Source organism: Papio anubis, chromosome 15 (assembly GCF_008728515.1).
Source record: "Papio anubis isolate 15944 chromosome 15, Panubis1.0, whole genome shotgun sequence".
Classification (NCBI taxonomy): domain Eukaryota; kingdom Metazoa; phylum Chordata; class Mammalia; order Primates; family Cercopithecidae; genus Papio; species Papio anubis.
In genome coordinates, this window is record NC_044990.1 from 35976968 (window position 1) to 35995272 (window position 18305).

Consider the following 18305-nt stretch of genomic DNA (forward strand, 5'->3'; position numbering starts at 1 on the left):
CAATTTTCCAGCTAATCATTTACTAAATAGAACCTTTCCATTTCTTCTTTGTTTTTCTCAGGTTTGTCAAAAGATCAGATGGCCGTAGATGTGGTGGTATTATTTCGAGGACCCCCAGGTTCTGTCCTACTGGTCCATCTCTCGCTCGGCACCAGCAACATGCCACTCGTTTTCACGTGCCTTGTAGTATAGCTTGAAGCTCAAAATGATGCCCAGCTTTGTTCTTTTGACTTAGGATTGTTCCTGAGATGCGGGCTCTTTTTGTTCCATATGAATCCTTTAAAGCAGTTTTTTCCAATTCTGTGAAGAAACTCATTGGTAGCTTGGATGTACGCATTGAATCTATAAATTAGCTGGGGCAGTATGGCCATTTTCACCGACATTGATTCTCCTATCCACAGAGCAGCGGCAGGAAATTCTTTCCATTTGCTTGTGTCCTTTATTTCTACTCAGGCTGGGAGCAGTGGCTTGTAGTTCTCTGAAGAGGTCTCACATCCCTTGTAAGTTGGATTCTAGGTATTTGATTCTCTTGAAGTACTCGTGAATGGAAGTTCATTCATGATTGGCTCTGTGTTTGTCTGTTGGTGTATTAATGTTTGTGATTTTTTGCACATTAATTTTGTATCCTGGAGATTCTGCTGAAGTTGCTTATCAGCTTAAGGAGATTTTGGGCTGAGACAATGGGTTTAAATATACAATCATGTCATCTGCAACAGGGACAATTTGGATTCTTCTTTTCCTAACTGAATACCCCTGATTTTCTCTTGCCCACTGCTCCCAGTCCTCCAACACTATATTTGGGAATAGGAGTGGTGAGAGGGCATCCCCATGAAGCGCCAGTTTTCAAAGGGAAGTTTTTCCAGTTTTGGCCCATTCAGTACATGATACTGGCCAGGGTTTGTCATAAATAGCTTTCCTGCTATTTTGAGGCACGCCCATCAATAACTCAATTTATTGAAATGCTTAGCATGAAGGGTTGTTGAATTTTGTCAAAGTTTTTCTGCATCTATTGGAGATAATCATGTGGTTCTTGTCTTTGGTTCTGTTTATATGCTGGATTATGTTTTTATTGATTTGCTAATGTTGAACTGTGCCTGCATCCTTCCAGGGATGAAGCCCACTTGATCACGGTGGATGTTTTTGATGTGTTGTTGAACTGCTTGCCAGTATTTTATTGAGGATTTTGTGACGATACCATCAGGCTGGTCTAAAATTTTTTTTGTTGTGTCTCTGTTAGGCTTTGGTATCGATGATGTTGGCCTATAAATGAAAGTTAGAGGATTCTTTTCTATTGATTGAATAGTTTCAGAAGGAATGGTACCACCTATACCTCTCTGGTAGAATTCAGCTGTGAATCCATCTGGTCCTGACTTTTTTGGTAGGCTTACACTTCACCTCGAGCCTACTATTGGTCTATTCAGGGATTCAACTTTTCCTGGTTTAGTTCTGAATATGTAAGTGTCCAGGAAATTCATCCATTACTTCTGTGGCTCTTCCAGTTTATTTATAGAGGTGCTTATAGCATTCTCTGATGGCAGTTTGTATTTCTGTGGGTCAGTGAGAGAGTCCCTGACATTTTTAATTAAGGGCCGATTCTTTCTTATTAGTCTTTGCTAGTGGTCTCATCAATTTTGTTGATCTTTCAAAAACCAACTCCCTGGATCTCATTGATTTTGAGGGTTTTTGTGTTCTATCTCCCTTCCAGTTCTGCCTGATCTTAGTTATTTCTTGCCTTCTGCTAGTTTTGAACGTGTTTTTCCTGCTTCTCTTAGTTCTTTTAATCATGATGTTAGAGGTCAATTTTTGATCTTTCCTGTTTTCTCTTAGGGCATTTAGTGCTATAACTTCTGCACACTGTTTTAAATGTCCCAGAGATCTTGGTATGTTGTATTTTGTTCTCACGTATGCTCAAAGAATTTATTTCGCTCATTTCTCATATATAAATCTTAGTAGTCATTCAGGAGCAGGTTGTTCAGTTTCCCCCATGAAGTTGAGCTGTTTGATTGAGCTAGTCCCGAGTTCAGTTTACTGTACTCCGTGGTTCGAGAGACAGCTTGTTACTTTCTGCTCTTGTACATTTGCTGAGGAGTAAGCTTTTTACTCACTATATGGTCAATTTTGGCAAGTACGATGTGGTGCTGAGAAGAATGTAGAGTATTCTTGTTGATTTAGTGGAGAGTTCTATATAGATGCTCATTAGGTCTGCTTTATAAGTATTTAAGTTCACCCTGACATCCCTTGTTAACTTTCGTCTCTGCTGATCTAATGTTGACAGTGGAGCCGAAAGAGACAAAAGAAGGCCACACATACGGTCAAGGGATCAATTCAACAGGAAGAGCTAATTCATCCAAATAAGTATGCACCAATACAGGAGCACCCAGATTCATAAAGCAAGTCCTTAGAGACTTACAAAGAGACTTAGACTCCCATACAATAATAATGGGAGACTTCAACACTCCACTGGAGATTTTTAAAACAATAAAAACATATTTAGTAATAATGCATTAATATAATGATACGGAAGATTATACGATTACAAAAAAAAGTACTTAGTTAAAATAGATGCTGGAGTCTTGCACAACTCAGTACTAAAACTCATCATTACAATATATTTCCTAGCTTTTTCTTTCATGTTTTCCTAGCATATGATGCTCATGTTTTGAAGTAAATATTTGAGTAGTGAAATATTTTAATAGTATCTTAATATTTATTTTTAAAATAAGAAATAATTATTTCAAAAAAATTCTAAAAATTTTAATTATATTAATAAAAATAATCAATTTTTAAAAATATGACTGAAGTTATCTGGGCGAAGTGGCTTATGCCTGTAATCCCAGCACTTTGAGAGACTGAGGCAGGCCGATCACGAGGTCAAGAGATCAAGACCATCCTGGCCAATATGGTGAAACCCTGTCTCTACTAAAAATACAAAAATTAGCTAGGCATGGTGGCAGGCACCTGTAGTCACAGCTACTAGGGAGGCTGAGGCAGGAGAATGGCTTGAACGTGGGAGGTAGAGGTTGCAGTGAGCCGAGGTCGCGCCACTGTACTCCAGCCTGGCAACAGGCTCCACTCCGTCTCAAAAAAATAAAATAAAATAAAAATGACTGAAGTTATTTTAATAGTGATAAAAATAAAAAAGTACCCCCCAAAATAGAAAAGTTCCAAGGACTGAATTTTAAATACATAAACCATAAAACTACATGTCTTCTAAGACACGCTAGTATTTGCCCCTTCAACACCAATTATATTTTAAGCATGTCACTAAAAACTGTCGGTGTATTTATTAATTATTTATTAATTACCCAATATAAGAACCAGGAGATCACTATGTGCGTGGTTAAGAATTGCAAAGCATGGTGCTGTGGATGTCGAAGTTTTGCACTGAACGGGTGAAGACCTATAAAGGGCTCCGAATACAAAAGTCATTTGTGTGTGCTTTCTTAACTCTAAAACATAGGTTAAAAAAAAAAAAAAAAAGAGGGTGTGGGGATTCAAAGAAAAGTCACACAAAGTTTGCCATGCATCACATTAAAATAGTCAAGAAAATTTATTTACAGCTAACAATGAAAGCTACAGTTCAATTTCTATATTTTCACAAGCAAATGGATCATTGAAGATTTTCAGCACTTCTAACTCTAACATTTTATCTTTAAAGTCATGTTGATTAATTTGAGTTACTTTCTGCAAACATTTCAATTAAACTGTTGTTTCTCTGAGCCTGATTATAATCCTCAAGAAGCCAATTTTCAACCTAATTTCTCTTCCTCTTCTTCCTCTTTCCCCCACTTCTTTCTCCTTTTTCTCCCTCTCTCTCCTTTTCTTTTTTTCTCCTCTCCTCACTCGCTGTCTCTCCCTCTCATTTAATCTCTCTAACCTCTAACCTCCAATCAGAGTGGTTTCCAAATCCCTTAGCTGTTTTCGTTGTTTAGCATTATCAAAAGTATGGAGCACGGGACAAATCTAGATTCCCTTTGTGGACAGTGGAGGAAAGAAAAAAGAATAAGACAAAAGAATTAAAAAAATAAATAAAAAAGAATAATATGATATCTGCCAAAGGAAATATGAGAGTTTGGAAAGCCTTTTAAATATAATTAGCTCAGTGTTCTAAAAGTAAAAATATACAAAAAAGTATAGAAAAAACAAAAAGTATAAAACCTTTTTAAATTGTTTTACAAGTTTAGGAAAAATGTACACAGAAGTATAGAAAAGAATTGACTGGGAAAATATGTAACTATGCTTACAAACTATTTCAAGTAGAGAGAGCATCATGAGTAATTATTTTCTCTATATTATTTCTACTGTTTCAAAAGACTCAATGCACATAGATTTATTTTTTAACTTAGAAAAATACTGGGTTATTGTGTAAATAAATATTAACAAATATCTCCATTGTATTATTTTTAAATGTCTTTCAGGGTTAAAAAATGATCCTTACACTTTCATTTAAAAATCATTTTTGTTACAAGAATATAGTTATTCTCAATTGTGAGAAGTCAAAAATTAAACTACAAACTTAAATGTAAGAATTTTATATTTGCATTACCAAATAATTCAGTGTTTTTTTTTTTTAAGAAATCAATGAAGGCAAATGAAAATAGAAATGCACCTTAGAAATTTAGAATACCGTTACACATTTTTTAGGGTAATTTACACACCCTTTCTAAATTAGTCTGTTTTCAAGAGGAAGGCATGTGTGTGGCCTGGCTCCCATGTTATAGGAACTCTATGGAGGGAAAATAGTGGTATTCAACAGTAGCTCAAATAAAGTGACCTACGGAGTAGAAAAAAAGAAAGACTCAAGCAAATGTAAATAATTGTTCATTATATTTGCAATGAAAGGAGAAAGCACATTAATAAATTAAGAGACATTGTTATGAGAATTTATGAATCAAAATAAAAAGAAAAGCAAACTAAAAACCATATTAATATAGAAAAAATTATGCTTCCTCCCTTAGATATTAATAAAAAATATTTAAAACAATTTTCTAAATTATTTAGGTATTAGCTCTGTTAGTAAGTGACAGTTGCTTGATTGTTTAGTTGGAAATATTTTTAATGTGAAAGGAATACCCAAGATAAACATTCAGAATATAGAAAAAGATAAGAAAGAATCATGATAAACCATAGCACCCACAGATTATTACTCACACTTTGATGAGTGACATGCAAAAATACAACAGAGATGGTGAACTAAAGAAATAACTGCTCTTTGGGGAGACACATCTCTCCATTTTCTTTTAAAAAGTTCTTCAATCACAGTTGTAATTTTTTTTTACATAGGCAGTGAAATTTTCTTCCTAATATTCTCATATTGATATATATATTTATTTATTTTTATTAATCAATTTTTTATATTACCTAATTGGTTATTGCGATAGTGACAGGAGGCAGAGAAATTCTAGGCAGACAGGGTCGGATCTCTGGCAAAACCCCACCTTCAAGCCAAAAAGCCTGAAACCCATGGTCCAAAGTGAGAACTTCTACCCCAGTTTTCCTGCTCAAATATTGTCTTTTCCTAAACTACACACAGCCTGTCCCATCCCTCACCCAGTCCCTATAAAGACCCCAGACTCAATCGGAAAGAAGCAGAGAAGCAGCTGGACATTAGAGAGAAATGACTTGACTTCAGAGGGATGGCTTGATGAAGTGTCCAGCCAGAGACTGCTAGACTTGGGAAGACTACCTGCCTGTCTCATCCCCTTTCTAGCTCTCCTTCCCACTGAGAGCCACTTTCATTGTTCAATAAAATCCTCCACATTCACCAGTCTTCTATTTGTTTGTGCAAACTCCCTTTTCCTAGATGCAGGACAAGAGCTAGGGAGCCATAAGTGCTGATACCCAAAAAAAGGCTTTCACACTGGCTCTTTGCCCTCCCATGAGCTATTAACACTTAAGCCATCTGCGGAGAGCAGAGCAGAAAGAACATTGTAACATGATTTCTGTGGCTTCAGGGGTTGCAGGGACCCCCACAAGGTCATCGCCGTGTGGCCCACACCGAGTTTGCTCCTGCCCACACACAAAAATGGTCAGTAAGATTGTACACTCCCTCACCTATGTGCTCCCCCCAACAAGGGGTTGAGCTTGGTGAGCTGAGTAAATGGGGTTTGTTCCTGCCAATTCCCCAAAGCGTTCGCTCAGGTTACTGCACTCATTTGCTAGCAGGCTTCCTCCTGTAAGGGATAGACAGGGGTAGGCTGAGTAAAGGAGACACCTCTGTCACAAGTCCCAAGAAGGGGTAAAGAAAATATCCTGCATCAATTGTATGTTGAAGAAAATTATTTATTAACCTATTATTTATTAAGTTTATTAAGATATTGCTTAATAATTCAATTAGTCTTATAAAATGTTTTATTTCATCAAATATTCAAATGTATTAAACTACATAGTGCTATGTAATATACTTCCTTAAGTTATTTTTACTTTCTGCTATGTGTGGTTTGCATTTTTATTTAATTTAAGCTTTAACGTGTTTATGCTTCGTTTTATTTTGCTTTGCTTTACTAAGCTAGTGATTTCTAAAATCATGTTTTTAAAGAGCAAATATTGATAATCTATAATTGTTTTACATTATGTATTTATTTATTTACTTGTATTTTTTGTGAGTTGTTTTGCTGTTATTGTTGGTCAACTTTTGTTTCTACTGCTTATTGTTTCTAATACATTAAGATTGTTGCTAAAATGTTAACCTTTTCAAAAAGATCTCTTCCCATTTTATCTAAAATACTTCCAAAATCACTCATACCTCACTTATTTATTGTATGACTTTTAGTTAAAATTTATTATATCATTATGTATTTATATTTCACTATCTCCTACACTGGAATATATGTAACAAGTCTGTCTTTTCTTCAGTACTTCATGCATTACACCACTTGCAGATTTTAAGTGTATATTTTTTGAACATAAGAAACAATCTTGAGACTAACCTCTTTGTCTAGGCAAGTAAATTTGCTGGGGAAAAAAGAGAATAAATTCTTACTTATGTAGTCCATAGGTCTTACAAACTGAAACTTTAAATGAAGCAATGTATAATGAAACCGATTTAGCATAGGCTAATTGATATCAGCAAGTTTTAAGTTCCTACAATATATTTCTGGTCACAAAAACATCATTGGACTTCTAAATAAACGCCAAAACACTTCTAATATTAAATGCTGAAATAAATTGGAGTTATGCATAAATTTAAGAAAGATTAATAGAAACAAGATAATTATTATTGCATATTTCAGTTCAACATCCCAGGTGGCCAGAGCATCTCCTGGCAGCTCAGGGCACAAAGAAGGAGCCAGTCCTGAACATGCCATTATCCCATCACAGGGCACACTCACACACACCAACAGTCACTGAGACTAGGACTACTTAGACAAGACAGCTAAGTCGATGTGCACAGCTGGGGGATGTGAAAGGAAACTGGAATAACTGGAAAAAAAACCCACCCAGACACGAGAAGAATGTGCAGACCCCACACAGAGAGTGGCCCAGCTGGGAATTAATTTTTATTTCATCAATGTTATAATAAATAATGTTGTAAGAGGACCTACTGCATAAATTATGTGGTAGCTCTTTGAGTGCTGCCAGCCCTGTAATTCTCCACTAGATTTTCCATGTTTCTTGCTTGGAGCACTCAGTCTGGCAACCTTTCTCTCTATGACATAAATATATCAGTATTCTAAAATAAGTCTTTTTTTTTTTTTTTTTTTTTTTTTTTTTTGAGACGGAGTCTCGTGCTGTCGTCAGGCTGGAGTGCAGTGGCGCGATCTCAGCTCACTGCAACCTCCGCCTCCAGGGTTCAAGCGATTGTCCTGCCTCAGCCTCCTGAGTAGCTGGGACTACAGGTGCATGCCACCATGCCCGGCTAATTTTTTGTATTTTTAGTAGAGATAGGGTTTCACTGGTTGCGAACTCTTGAGCTCAAGCAATCCACCGGTCTCGGCTTCCCAAAGTGCTGGGATTACAGGCGTGAGCCACCGCGCCTGGCCCAGATTAATTTTAGACTTTGACAAATTTAATATTCATCTTAAAATCTCCAAAGAACTAAGACAACAGAAATTCAGGATGTTATCTCCAAAAGAGTAGAGTGAAAAAAAAAATAAAACGAAGAAAACAATATATCTCAATCAGTATGAAATAAGGCAAGAAAGGCAAGAAAAAGAAGCAAAATATCAAGACTTACAGAAATCACAAAATAATGTTTTGGAAATAATCCAATTTTATAACTAGTTACAATAAATAGGAAGGGGTAAAATAAAACCAACAAAATAAAGTCTGCAAGATTAGCTATAAGAAATATAGTTATTTACATGAGATTCATATGAAGCTCACACATGAAGGATTAGAAGTTTTAGATAAATATAAACAAAAAGAAAACTGAAGTGGTCATATTAATATTAGGAAAATAGATATTTAACATGAAAAATTATTACCATGTATAAGTACGTCACTTCAAGTGAAAAAAAGAGAAATACCATGATTTTAAACTTGTGTACATGTAAAAACACAGTTTTGATTTTTTTTTTTTTTACTAAAAGGAAAATAAAAGCTGACAGAACCATAAGTAAAGATTTCCAAATAAACAAAACAGAAAAATTTAACCGAATTCTTTCAAAATTTTTAATAACAAACAGAGAAAAGTCGAAAACATTCAAAAGCCTTGAATAGAAAAATTCACAAGCTTGATCTAATCAATATCTTCAGAATAGCATGCCGCAACTTCAGAATACACATACTTTTTAAATACAAAAGAATCCTTAAATAAAATTGGTCACATGTTAGGCAGTCAAACATGTCACAACAGATATCAAAAAGGCAGGCTTTTAAGGACCATATTTTATTACCACAACTTAAATGGGAAAAAGATAATATACTAATACTACAAATCTTAATATTTCAGGAGAATTGCAGTTCCATAATTTTTCTGGAAACTCATAGATGTGCCCCATAAATAGCAAGCTTACTCTCTGAAATAACATGAGGCCCCAAAGCCCTGAAATTAGAGTCCCTGGCCCATCCAATCTCACAGCAGCCTGCCTGCCCTTTCCTTTCAACATGACTGATGATGCTGTGTCCTTCAACAGCGACTTCCTGGAAGGTGGGGTGGTAGAAGCCATCTCTAAGGCAGCCGTCGCACCCATCAAGTGGCGCAAGCTGCTGCTGCAGGTGCAGCATGCCAGCAAGGAAATTACCACACATAAGCAATACAAGTGCATTATAGACTGCATGGTCCATATTCCCAAGGAGAAGAGAGTCCTGTCCTTCTGGCGTTGTAACCTGGCCAACGTGATCAGATACTTCCCCACCCAGGCTCTCAACTTTGCCTTCAAAGATAAATACCAGCAGATCTTCCTGGGTAGTGTGGACCAGAGGATGCACTTTTGGCACTATGTTGCAAGGAACCTGGCATCAGGCAGTGTGCTGGAGCCACATTCTCGTGTTTTGTGTACCCTTTTGATTTTGCCTGTACCCACCTACCAGCGGATATGGGTAAAGCTGGGGCTGAAAGGGAATTCAGAAGCCTTGGTGACTGTCTGGTTAATATCTACAAATCTAATAGGATTAAAGGCCTGTGCCAAGGCTTTACCATGTCTGTGCAGGGTATTATCATCTACCCAGCTGCCTACTTCAGTATCTGTGACACTGCAAAGGGATTGCTTCCGGATTCCAAGAGTACTCACATCATCATCAGCTGGATGATTACACAGCCTGTCATTGTCGTTGCAGGGTTGATTTCCTATCCATTTGACACTGTTCACTGCTGAATGGTGATACAGTCAGGGCATAAAGGAACTGACATCATGTATACAGGCTTTTTTTTTTTTTTAGATGGAGTCTCTGTCGCCCAGGCTGGAGTACAGTGGTACGATCTAGGCTCGCTGCAACCTCCAACTCCCGGGTTCAAGCGATTCTCCTGCCTCAGCCTCCTGAGTAACTGGGATTACAGGCGTGAGTTACCAAGACCGGCTAATTTCGTGTTTTTGGTAGAGACGGAGTTTCCCCATGTTGGCCAGGCTGGTCTTGAGTACACAGGCATTTTTGACTGCTGAAGGAAGATTGCGCTTGATGAAGGAAGCAAAGATTTTTCAAGGGTGCATTGTCCAGTGTTCTCAGTGTCATGAGTGGTGCTTTTGTGCTTGTCTTGCGTCATGAAATCAAGAAGTACACATACGTTGCTTCCTAGAATTTTTCCCTCTGTGAACAGGCATGTGGTATTATGTAATATTTCATAATCATTCTTGACAGACTCATGGCTGTCAATTTATCAGTGGCAACTATTTACTGGTTGAAAATAGGAAGCAATAATATTCATCTAGCTAGTTTTCTCTTCTTTGTTTGTTGTTTGTTTGTTTGTTTGAGACGAGGTCTCACTGTGTCACCCAGGCTGGAGTGCAGTGGTGAGATCTCAGCTCACTGAAACCTCTACCTCCCAGGTTCAAGCAATTATCCTGTCTCAGCCTCCTGACAGCTGGGACTATAGGTGGTCACCACCATGCCAAGCTATTTTTTTTTTTTTTTTGTATTGTTAGTAGAGACAGGGTTTCTATATGTTGGCCAGGCTGGTCTTGAACTCCAGACCTTATGTGATCTTCCCATCTTAGCCTCCCAAAGTGATGAGATTACAGGCATGAGCCACTGCGCCCGGCTACTAGTTTTCTCTTAAAACCATTTTCATGATATGATGATGGGACTCAATTATATTTTTTATTTCATGGATGGGAAGAATCAATATTGTGAAAACGGCCATACTGCCCAAAGTAATTTATATATTCAATGCTATTCCCACTAAACTACCAATGATATTCTTCACAGAATTAGAAAAAAAAAAAAAAAAAAAAACGACTTTCAAATTCATATGGAACCAAAACAGAGCCTGAATAGCCAGGACAATCCTAAGCAAAAAGAACCACACTGGAGGAGTCATGCTCCCTGACTTCAATCTGTACTACAAGACTACAGTAACCAAAACAGCATGATACTGGTACACATAGCCCAATGGAAGAGAATAGTGAACTCAGAAATAAGACTGCACCTACCACCAACTGATCTTTGGCAAACCTGACAAAAGCAAGCAATGAGGAAAAGACTCCCTATTTAATAAATGGTGCTGGGAGAACTGGTTAGCCATATGCAGAAAATAAAACCTGGACTCCTTCTTTATACCTTATACAAAAATTAACTCAAGATAGATTATAGACTTAAATGTAAAACACAAAACTATAAAAACCCTAGATGAAAATCTAGGCAATACCATTTAAAACATAGGCATTGGCAGAGATTTCATTACTAAAATGCCAAAAGGTATTGTAACAAAAGCAAAATTTAACAAATTGGGTCTAAACAAACTAAAAAGCTTCTGCACAGCAAAATGAACCATTATCAGAGTGAACAGAACACCTACAGAATGGGAGAAAATGTTTGCAATCTATCTGACAAAGGTCTAATATCCAGAGTCTACAGGCAACTTAAACAAATTTACAAGGAAAAGACAAGCAACCCCATTAAAATGTGGGCAAAGGATATTCACAGACACTTTTCAAAAGAAGACATTCATGTGGCTAAGAAACATATGAAAAAAAATCTCAAAATCACTGATCATTAGAGAAATCCAAGTCAAAACCACAATGAGATACCATCGCATGCCAGTCAGAATGGTGATTATTAAAAAGTCAGGAAACAATAGGTGCTGGTGAGGTTGCAGAGAAAAAGGTATGCTTCTGCATTCTTGGTGGGAATGTAAATTAGTTCAACCATTGTGGAAGACAGTATGAGAATTACTCAGAGATCTAGAAGCAGAAATACCATTTGACCCAGCAATCCCATTACTGGCTATACACCCAAAGGAATATAAGTCATTCTGTTTTAAAGATACATCTATGTGTAAGTTCATTGCTCCACTATTCACAATAACAAAGACATGCAATCAACCTAAATGCCCATCAGTGATAGACTGGATAAACAAAATGTGGTACATATACACCATGGAATACTATGCAACCATAAGAAAGAACAAGATCATGTCTTTGCAGGGTCATGGGTGGAGCTGGAAGCCGTTATTCTTAGCAAACTAATGCAGGAACAGAAAACGAAGCACAGCATGTTCTCACTTACAAGTGGGAGCTGAATGACGAGAACACATGGACACATGGCTGGGGAACAACACACACTGGGGTCTGTCAGGGGAAGGGGAGGGGGTGCATCAGGAAGAACAGCTAATAGGTGCTGGGCTTAAAACATGCATGATGAGTTGATCTGTGCTACAAACCACCATGGTATATGTTTACCTATGTAACAAGACTGCACATATACCCCAGAACTTAAAATAAAAAGTTTATTTAAAATAAATAAAAGAATAAAAAACTAAAAATAAAATAAACATGAACATATACCGGATAATTTACAAGTCAGAAATTTGCTCAGTTCTTTTTGCTCAGTTCACTTTAAATCACATTTATGAAGTAATTTTCATTATTACTTTTCATCATTCACAAGCAGAAACTAAGATTTGAAAGGGTCAATTAGTAACCCACCAACTATCACACAACTGGAAAGATGGAGAGCTAACAATTAGAAAGTTTGAAAAATTTTTATATTGCAAAGTGAATTATATAGCATTTCCACAAATATTTTTCTCCATTATAAATTTTGTGTAGACCTTTTGTTATTTTCAAATGTCCTTTTTGAAACACTTCGGCACATGTTTGCCAAATACATAATCATTACTTTATTTCAGAAGAAGAGAGGAGCCATAGATAGATATTATTTTGTCATTACATTTTTAGTCTTCAGTGGCTACACTTGTTTTTAGATGGTGTTGCAAAAAAAGCTTTTCAATGACATATTTGAAGAACAAACAATTTGTTCATGTCAAAGTTATTTATGTTAAATTGTCTTGAATAGATATAAAAAATATCTCTCAGAGAACCTAATGAATTTGTGAAAGGGTGATCTAAAATTAAGCAAGCATTCTAAGTGCATGTGTATTTACACACATGCACACACATATTTGTTTCATATCTTACTTTCGTTATAGAAGAGCCTGAATATTCACATTCACAGATAATATTTGATCATCTTAAGTCCCATTCTGTATAAAAGAGTTTGCTGAAAAAAGAGACTGTGTAAAAGTCCTGTACTGCATAAAATAAGTATTATCAGATATTATTTTATATAATTCACTTTACAATTTTGCCCAGAAAAACATACTTTTTTCTATTATATATTACAAAAAAGGCAAAAATATTATTAGAAAAAAATAGAAATTTCCAAAACTTACCCTTGTAACTACATACGTATGGTTTTGTTTTACAAAAAGGTAAAATATAAAATGTACAAATCTCATAAATATGTGTTCATATGTTATGTGTTTTTTTAAAAAATAGAAAAATAAAATTAATCTGAAATTGAAAGTTTATGAATGGGAGAATTTTGTTACTTAGGTGAAAAGGTTGATCCATTGCTTATTTCCCAAAAAAACTGTATAATCCTAGACCACAAACAGGCCAATATTTATCAATAGGAGCCTGAAAAATTAATGTGAATTGCAAACACATGTACTTGATATGTTACATTTTCTAAGTGTTTACCAGAGGCTGGAGGGGTATAGGGGAAAGGGAAGATAAGGGTCAAAAGGCCCAAATCCTCAATTAGACTGAAGAAATAAGGACTTTTCCCCATGAGATCTATTGGACCACATGGAGAATGTGGTAGATGATAACATATTGTACATTTCAAATTTGCTAAGAGAGTACATTTCATATTTTGTCACAACAAAAAGTCATAAGTATTTAAGGTGATGGATATGTCAATCAGCTTCATTTAATGATTTGAGATTGTGTTAATAAGTTAAAACATTGTTTTTTACCCCTTAAATATTTACAATAAATATTTACTATAATTTTTCAATTTACAATTAAAACATAAAATTAAAAAAAAATACTCATTGAGATCAAAAGCAAGAACAATGGGGACAAGAACAATAGTGAGAAAATGAGATTGGATGAGCAGGCACCAATATTATAAATAAATAGAAAGGAGAGAGTAGAATATAAAATACAGAAGAGTAATTGATTATTGCATTATTAGTCTCATATTTTATACTACATATTTCGATCATAAATCACATATTTTACTTTCTGTACTAGAAAAGAAAGAGCTTTGGGGAAACAAATATGAAAATATGTATTCTATTCTCACTGTCTACACTTAATTTCAGGATCCTACTGAATTTTATGAGTTTGTTTATTTCTCTTCTGAGCCAGTTATAAGCAGATTCTGCCTAGCTGGAACTTTCCCTCAAATATATTTCCTTTTATTTTAATTAAGATAGAATATCAACCTTTAAATGTTATCACAATACGTGCTGAGAAATAGGGGGAAAGTCTGCCTACAGAAAAGCAGCTCAAACAGGGGTAGTGATTGTAAATGTACTGTGATAGTGTCTGTGGATATTGGATTAGGGCAATGGCTAGTCTAGTAGCTCATCCAATAAATTTTTCTGTATCATTCAGAAAATACAAAAAGGGAAGAGGAGACACCACCTTCACCCAGCAGCCTGCACCAAATAACAGCAGCTCAGCTTTTTTAAGGTTAATTTTTGCCCAGAAAAACATAAGCCTTTTTCATCAGCATAAATTGGCATTTTCTCCTTTTGTTTTCAGGGATATCCTGTCTCTAGATTTGGGAAATCAAACCCAAACAAAATGCAACCAAACCAAACCAAAACAAAACAAAAAGACAGAACCAGAGAGAAAATACAGGTTGGAAATGTCATTACCCATTTTCTTTATCTAGCTGAATTTGTTTCACAGTAAAAATTTTTGTTACATTTTGAACATACATTGACAGTCTGTCCTGGTTTTCAACAACATTGTGAGTTTTTGTCTATGTTCTCCGTTTTATACCTGTAGGAAAATTACACAGGGTCTACTCTAACTAGCTTTCCAAATGACAACTCTGCATATCTCATCAATACTCACTGTGTGGTTCAATTAAAACTCAGATTTTTTTCCATCAAAATTTATTGGAGACTGGTGTTTCCCAAACTTTGCGCCTAAGTAGTCGTAAGTTTCACCAGTTAAGGTATTATGTGGGCTTAAGTGATATTGTAAAAATGAATCCAGAAGGGAGTACGGTAATTAAATGATACCAGTCTTTTGACTTGTCAGGGAGCTACTGGCAAAGAACCTCTGAATGGTGTTCTCTAGACAGTGAATCTGACAGAATAATATTTCAATTTCAACTGTATGCTCTTAACCAGTTATGAAAATATAAGATAAAATCTTAATATAAAATGGAAGATTTTATTGGTTATATTTTGGTGTTTCTCTATCCAGATACAAAGTCATCCTATCACAGACGAATATCAATTAGGTTCATAATAAGTCTCTCTCCAAGAACACGCTGCTTGCAAACTTTCTTATTCTACTTATGTCTAAAATCGACAATCTGATGGCTTGTCTCAGTGCCCTCTCATGTATTATATTTAAGCTGGCAAGCCAAGAATCACTAAGTGATTCCTATTCTCATTCTAATAATTTTAAAGATATATACATATTTGTAGACTTAAAAAAAATGTCAAAAGAATGTAAAAATAGCTAATAGTAGGGTAATATTTATGCACTAAATACTATTTATATACTTTTTTTTTAAGCTGGAGTTTTGCTATGTGGCCTACCGTGGACTTAACCCTTTGACTCGAGCAATCCCCTCACCTCAGCCTGCTGGGACACTTTCTTTGAGCCATGTATTTTATATGTAATACACATACAAATTCATTTCCACAAGAAGAACCTAAGGCACAGAGAGGTTATGTAGTATGCCTACATTCACAGAGTTATTAAATATTAAGGACAAAATTCAACCCAGCAATCTCTTAGGCATCATATGATACTACCCTCATTGCAGTCACATGTTGTAATAATCTGGGATGGCTACTGGCACTCAAAAGCATACATTTCTCTTTGAATTGCTGATTTTGCTAAACTAGAAAATAACAGGAGAGAAGAAAAATCCACCAGAGAAGTAACATTCAAGAAACTGTTAAAAACATGTTTATAATATTTGCCAAAAAATTTACTATGAATAAGATTTAGTTAACTTTGCCACGAAATATACAGGATAAATATGCCCAGTTAAATCTGGACACAGTTAGAAAATGTTTACAGTAAATAAAAATTGTTTATCTGAAATTCCATTTTAACTGGTATCCTGTGTTTTCATTAGCTAAACATAGCAACTCTAATTTTATGAATTAATAGGTGTTACAAGTGAAAAAATCCAAATAATTTTAGGTGATTTAAAACATTCATAAATTATACTAGATAGCTTCAACTTTTATAAATTCAAATACTTACAATTTGATTTTTAATCAAATAAAAATAAATATTTAAATCTGTATTTGACTATTGAAAAAACATATACTTGATTCAACGTGGTTTAGAAAACTGACAAATGACAGAAATATTGTATATGTAATATGAGTATAGGTATGTGTGTATAAATGTATTCATATTTGTTCATGTGTATGTATGTGTATTTTTCTGTGCCCCAAACACATAATTGAGCTAAAGAAACAAAATGAATCTGTGCATAGTAGAAATGGAGAAAATATTCTAAATGTCAATGGGACAGACATCAACGTCATCTATGCCTCACATCTAGAAGCTGAGTTTGGCTCTATTAATATGAAGACACTAAAAGTGCTGCACAGAAAAGAGGAAAGTGCATGAAACATAATAAAGGATGTTCTAACTCGATTAGAAAAATGCAAATGAAGACAGCAATGGAACATGATCTCTGCTCTTGATATTGGGAGAATTTTCATATCTAGCAAAATTAAGTGTTTGGAGGAATGTAGAATGAAAGCAACTCTCGTATACCAAATTAGGAAAATAAGAGCAGTTTAGCAATGTCTAATTTCATCAATGGGAGATGTACTCTTTGATCAGCAATCTCACTGTGGCATAGCAGTACAGCTACAATATTTTTGCATAATATCTTAAGTTAATGTTTATTTGCTATACTATTTTATAACTTTTTGAATCCCTGAATTATTCCAAAAGAATTATTTAAAATTATGAAAAATAAAAGCTATTTTAAAATAACTATTGGAGAAAAAAATTCTCTAAATCTAAGGAAACAAGCTTCCATATCTAAGGAAAATGAGACAATGGAGCTATTCTGAGGGAAAAGAATGTTTCTAATTTAGAATTCTAAACAAACTTTATTCAAAAGTAGGAGAGTAACATATATTATTGTATATTATACTACATCATATAAAGTTTATACATTACATATAACATTTTCCAAAAATTTTTCCAGAAACAGGATGATGTGGACTATTGAAATGAGGATGTAAAGTCAATGAAGGACATGGAAATGCAGAAAACAGGGCACCCAACACAGGAGACAAGTGAAATAAACCCTTACAAGGGAGAGTTAAGCAAAGTCCCACAATAAGATATGTGTAGTAGGAATACTTAACACTGAGCCTAAGTTAGAACAAGAATTCAGAGGCTTCGAGAATGAGGTTTCTAGGGAAAAAACAACAACAACAAAAAACAAACAAACATTAAATTAATAGATTACATGATGCAATTAACCGTTTAAAGTTTGTCAGGAGATATGAAGTTCAGTTAGAGAGACAGCATACAAAAGTAAGCCTCAGATAATTCAGAAAGATTAAAAATTTTGACAGAAAGTCACGTACTATAACGGTTCAGCTGTACACAATATATACATAAATATATTGATATTGAGTATTATCCAAAAATTGTGTTAAATTTTTGTTAGAATTTAGGCATGGGTTTGCACAATAGAGTAAGGAGAAACGCAGTAAGTTATATTTAAAATGTAAGAGAAAAGCACAAACTAGTAGAATTTTAAATTCATTAACATTAACATTGAGTACATACTGAAAGAGTAAATTTTAAATGTAAAAATGTTTTCCTTAATGGAAGAGAAACTATTATTAAAAACGGGTAGACAGAAAATTGTGACACTTTGTTATAAATGTGTAATGTTTACTTTTAGTTAATTTTTTTATTTCTATGGATTTAGGAGTACAAGTGCAGCTACATTACACAGACTTTTTGCATAGTGGTAAACTCTGGGATTTTAGTGTACCCATCACCAGAATACTGTACATTGTATCCGAAAGCTAGTATTTCATCCCTAACCTGCCTCCCACCCTTCCACTTTCTGGAGTTTCCAAGGTCTATTTTCTACTCTGTATGTCTATGTGTACTCATTATTTAGTTCCCACTTATAATTGAGAACATGCTGTTTTAGATTTTCTGTTTCTGAGTCAT

The 18305-nt window shown here is 35.0% G+C and overlaps 1 pseudogene; it reads left to right on the forward strand.

Annotated features, from left to right (window-relative positions):
- Nucleotides 1-7892: 7892 nt before the first annotated feature.
- Nucleotides 7893-9872, forward strand: LOC101018183 (annotated as a pseudogene).
- The last annotated feature ends 8433 nt before the right edge of the window (nt 9873-18305 follow it).